Below are 5,572 nucleotides of genomic sequence, written 5' to 3' on the forward strand. Positions count from 1 at the left end.
ATACTTTCCTGTCCTGGCATACTTCTCTAGCTTCTTTTATGTCCATGCATTTTTTCATGCAGGCTCTCGTGTTTCTGTGACTTCTTATGTCTCTTCTACGTATGGTCTCATTCACACATTCTAACCATTCTTTCCGCGGTCTACCTCTGGGCACGCTGCCATTTACTTTACCTTGTTACACTTGTTTCGTTAGTTTTTCTTCAATAAGAACAGTTGGTAATCAGTTACTTATTTCGTATTAAATACAATTGTATCATTAAATGCATTCTTGAAACTGTTGAGTTGATTAACCAAGCTATTTAAAAGGTTCGTGTGTTGATTTGATAACTAACCTTTGTCTCTTGACCTATGATATCGACCCATAAGTGGTACACGACAAAAAGAAGTGTCATAAAAAGATTGTGTCTTAAAAAGAGTGTCATAATGAGAAGGTAATCGGCAAAGTCACAGGTGCTTTGAGAACTTTCTTTAAACAAATTGAAAATCAATATTGTGGTATGCTGTATACACTGTATACTGTGGTATACAAAATTTTACAGAAATTAATTTCATTTATTTTCTATAATATTCTGTAGAAAATAAAATTGTTTTGCGGATATACATAGCTTCGACGAGATATTATTCTTCATATTTATTGCATGTTCCATGTTATACAATTACTTTTTATGGAAATTAATGTTAATTACATTTTTTTATCTATAAATGTCGATCCCTTAAGAAAATTACAAAGAGATACTTTTCAATTAATGAATGAATTGATCATTAATAAGTTTCTTAGTGATAATGTTAAAAGAAAGCATCTCATAACTGGTAATATTATGATTGCTAGTTTTTGTGGTCACCTGAGATCCATAAACAAAATTATCCTCTCAGACCAGTTATTTCCTATACAAATATAACTACGTACAGTTTAGCCAAAACATTGAACAGGATAATTTCTGACTCTTCACCTAACTATAAATATTCTGCTAAAAATTCACCCACTTTGAAACATTACATTGACAAAAGTAAAATCCCTGATGACCATGTCATGGCGTCTTAGGACGTCTCGTCACTTTTCACTGACATTCCTTTAGATCCTGTTATTCAAGGGATAGAAAATAGGTGTAATCACATTAGTAAAAATAAGCAAATTCTGTTGAATGATTTTAAGAAACGTATCATCTTCCCAATGAATTCCGTATATTTTAAATTTGATAAAGAATTTTAGAGGAAGTTGTTTGGTACCCCAATTAGGTCACCTATCTTCGCAATTATTACTGAGATTATTATGCAAGATCTTGAAACGATGATTTATTGACGCAATAGATTAAAATTTACCTTTGATATTGAAAACAAGAAATCTATTAAATTTTTTAATTTACAACTTTGCCGAGATGGCAACAACTTAATTATCACGAATTGCTTTAGGAAAGAAACTTATCCAATTCTATTTAACATAAAATAGGGATTGTTAAAAACCTTGTTGATGCTGCTATTTTGCTATATATGAGTGCATAATGAGTTCGTGCAGAAACGTATAAGTAAAAGACTTTCTAAGTTAGATTTAAAGAAGAACCACCTTCTAATGTAATCCCAAATGTTGATTGAATTATTGATATAAAACAGGAGATTATTTCTACACTTTTCTTAGGGAAAATTTAAAAAAATTTCAAAAGGCTATTGAATAAATTTAAAATAAAAATAGTTTTCAGAGATGAGTCCAAGTTAAATAAGCTTATTTAATTAGGAAAAGATTAATTGGATAATTTAGATCAATGTCAGTAGTTCATCAAATCATGCGTACTTTTAGCAGGACTTATGTAGTAACACGTTGAAGGCTATGTTGAAACTAATAATTATAAGCATGATTTTGCCGAAATGGTTTTCGTTAAAAAAAGAAGGCGAAAATTCTCTTAACAAAGTAACTGATTTAGGGTTTTTCAATGAATCTTACAACATAATTTTAAATTCATTATGTTAAGTTCTCTTCTATTTCACGTCTGCTATATATCTATCTAGGTTTTTATTTTCATTTCTGTACTGCTTCGATTTTCATACCATTTGATTCTTACATTATTCTTATTCAATCACATATATTTTATTATGTGTATATAGCTCTTAAACATATTTAAGAACAAATCAAATCAGAGGCATATACTTGGGTAACTTTCCTTGTAAGTATCTCCTAAATGTGCTCAATTTTTTTCTTCTAAATTAATAATTGTTTAATTGTTAATTGTATTCTCCCAAAAACAAAATAAAAATACCAACAGAAGCTTATAAAATAACTTCAGTGACTGTTCATGATTCCATGTAGAGCCATATAAATCCAAAATTCTATCAGAATCAATGAGACATTCCCTGAAAGAAAATAAAGATCCCAGAAGAAGAATATACAAACCACTTCAGTGACTGATTCATAATTCCATATAGAGCCATATGTACCCAAAAGTCTAGGAAGATCAGTGAGGCATTTCGAAAAATGAAGTCGATATACTAACAGAAGCTTATAGAAAACAGCTTAGCGACAATTGGAAATGTTGAGGGTAATTGAGGGTTAGGAAATAAAACTCCTAATTTCCCACGTATAAACTTGGATATTGTTATACAACACGTTGAGTCTTAGGTACAGTGATACGTAGACGTAGCCGACACTCTGATCGAGTATGTGACACAGTTATTACAAAATGAATAATTCTACTTCTGTACATATGTAACGAATTTTAATTCGAGCATTTCACGCTAGCATCCTTGCGGTTCAATTTCTAATCCTTTTTCTACTTTACTTTTCAAATCTTATTCAATCCAATAGCTAAAATACAAAATTTTGGAGATCCTAATTCCAGTCTCTAAAATATTTTAGACTAGTCCAGTCACATCAGAGGAAAAAAGTAATTTTTTAGAACAAAATATATCTAGCAATCACATTTGAATATTTTTTATAACAGAGCGAATGCACTAAAACGTAGGCTTCTCTGATAATGCGCTACCCTTAATTAACAAATTAATATCTCGTAAATGATTAGTCGCAAAGTATTCGAATAGGGGTAATTTTTAAGCTTATTTTATCTTCTGCAAAAAAATTTCTTAAACGTTTGACTTATTTCTGAACTTAAAACAACAATCCACCTCTAACAAAAATATTGTAAGCCAAAAAGTTGCCGTGCATATTTTGTTGCAGAAGAAATCCTAATTTGACTGAACTAAACATATTCTCTCGAATTTCTGTTCATCGTAAAATAATCATTTCATGAAAATATTACTAAATCTTATAAAACTTATATGTAGAGGCGACCCCCCTACAGTGGGTAATCATGGATTTTTTTATTATTAATTATCGACTGCAGGTTACATTATCCACTGTAGTGAGGTTTCCGCTAACACTTACGTGATATTTACATACAAAACAAAAACATAAGATATGCCAAGTAATATTACACAACGTAATATACCAATTTCACAAAAATAAACATAAAAGTTACATAACATTTATGTAACACTTACGTAACAGTTGATTTCAACTTAGGGATTACAATAGTTACGAAATAGTTTCATAATAATTAAAAAGCACATAAAAGTGAAATATTTTTATACAATACGGTCCAAAGAAAATTTTAAAATCTTACGAAAAAAAGGACTCACAGTTCTTCAGGATTTTGAACCTTGATCGAATACAGTTTGTTCGAACGAGTAATAAAGGTTTTTTTTTAATTTTGGCGTCATGTAAAATTTTTTTTCTATTCGCTCCTTTTTTACGATGCTTCGCCGAACTATGCTCAAATAACTTTGTACTTATAATGGTACTTACGATTATTAGCCATTCTACGATATACACTTATTATTTAAATATCAATCTAAAGTGTATAAACAGCAAGACCATAGGAATCGCTCGAATTTTTCACCAACAAGGGGATCCTTCACCCTCCTGAAATTTATTTAAGTTTATAATCCTCCTAGTAATAGGAAATTACGAATAAAAAAAAATTGGCAAAAAATGCCGGCAGCAGGAATCGAGCCCAGCCTTTCTGCTTATGAACCCAGAGAGCTACCGTCTGAGCTGACCAGCTTTTTTCCATCCGTTTTTCTCAAGAATGCCTAAAAAGCTCATCTTATTGATTATTAATATTACATGTATAGGAATTACCTATTGCTGGGAAGAGTATTATTAAAAAAATCTCGAAATTTGTATGTCATTATGACTTTATGTTCCTTGTTTTTTTAGTTTTTTCAGTAGCAAAAGTACGTACTTTCACTTGTGCTTTTCTTAACCGCACCTTTAAACTTAATAGCAGTATAAAATAAGAAACTTTATTTTTTGTGTCTCGGCCTTATAAAACGTTCAATTTTGCAGGGATTATTCCGAGGGATTATAGTCAAAAAGTGTAATTTTTCAAACTTTTTTTTGTTATAATTATTTATATTTCAGTTTTAATTGTTCAATCATAAAGAAGGTTGCTACAATATTCCAATTTCGAAATTCCTGGACTTTCTCTGATTTTTCCCTCACCAATTTTTCATTTTCCCTGATGATTATACATTTTTCTTTTGGTATACAAAACTTAATAGCTAGGAGATCAATAATGATACTTAAACTTTCAGTTAAACAGCTCATTTCAACCAAAAGGGAAAGCAATTTTCAACACAATAGTTGAATTTTCAGTCAGATGGGTAAAACATCGACCAAAAAACTGAATTCTCTCTCTCGAAAAAAAATTAGTTCATATTTCTAATAAAAATATTTTTATTTTTAATAAAAAGTATTTGAATTCAATAAAAAATACGATTTTTTGAGCAACTTGTTAAACCTTTTATCAAATCCAATTACTTTTTAACCAAAAAGATGCATTTCCAACCAACATGAATAATTTTTTACCAAAAAAGTTGAATAATTAACAAGATACATGAAATTTCAAACGAATAGTTGAAATGTTAACACACAAGCTAGATTTCAACGAAAAACTGGAAGGTTACATTTTTCGTTACAAAAATTAAATTTTAATAAAAAGAACAAATGTGAAAAAGTTAAATTAGAACCACAGAGATGAATTTTCTAAAGAAAAGATACATTTTTGACAAGAATAAAAAGAATTTTTAACTAAATACTTGAATTTTCAACAAAATAACTAATTTAACCAAAGAAATAAATTTAGAACAAAAAAATGTTTAATTAAGAAAATTAATATATTACCACACGAACGAATTTTTAAAAATTCATGAATTTCGAAACAAATAATTGAATTTTCTACTATTGAAGATACATTTTCAACCAAACACAAAATACTTCATTTTTAGGTTAAAAAAATTAATTAAAAAAAGAAGAATTTTCAACAAAATAGTTGAATTTTCAATTTAAAAAGTGTGAACTACTCTGATCTATCATTATGAAAAAAACAAATTTTGAGCTAGTCAGTTCCATTTTCATTTTAGTATTTGAATTCGAAAAAATTAGTTCCCAATGAAAAATTTGTTAGTTCATATTTAAACCAAAAAATATTTTAATTTTTAAACAAAATAAGTTTTAATTTTTACCCTTTAATTATTTAATTCAAGCTTCTCAATTATAAAATGTTAATATAACTCTATTAGCTCA

Source organism: Belonocnema kinseyi, chromosome 8 (assembly GCF_010883055.1).
Source record: "Belonocnema kinseyi isolate 2016_QV_RU_SX_M_011 chromosome 8, B_treatae_v1, whole genome shotgun sequence".
Lineage (NCBI taxonomy): Eukaryota > Metazoa > Arthropoda > Insecta > Hymenoptera > Cynipidae > Belonocnema > Belonocnema kinseyi.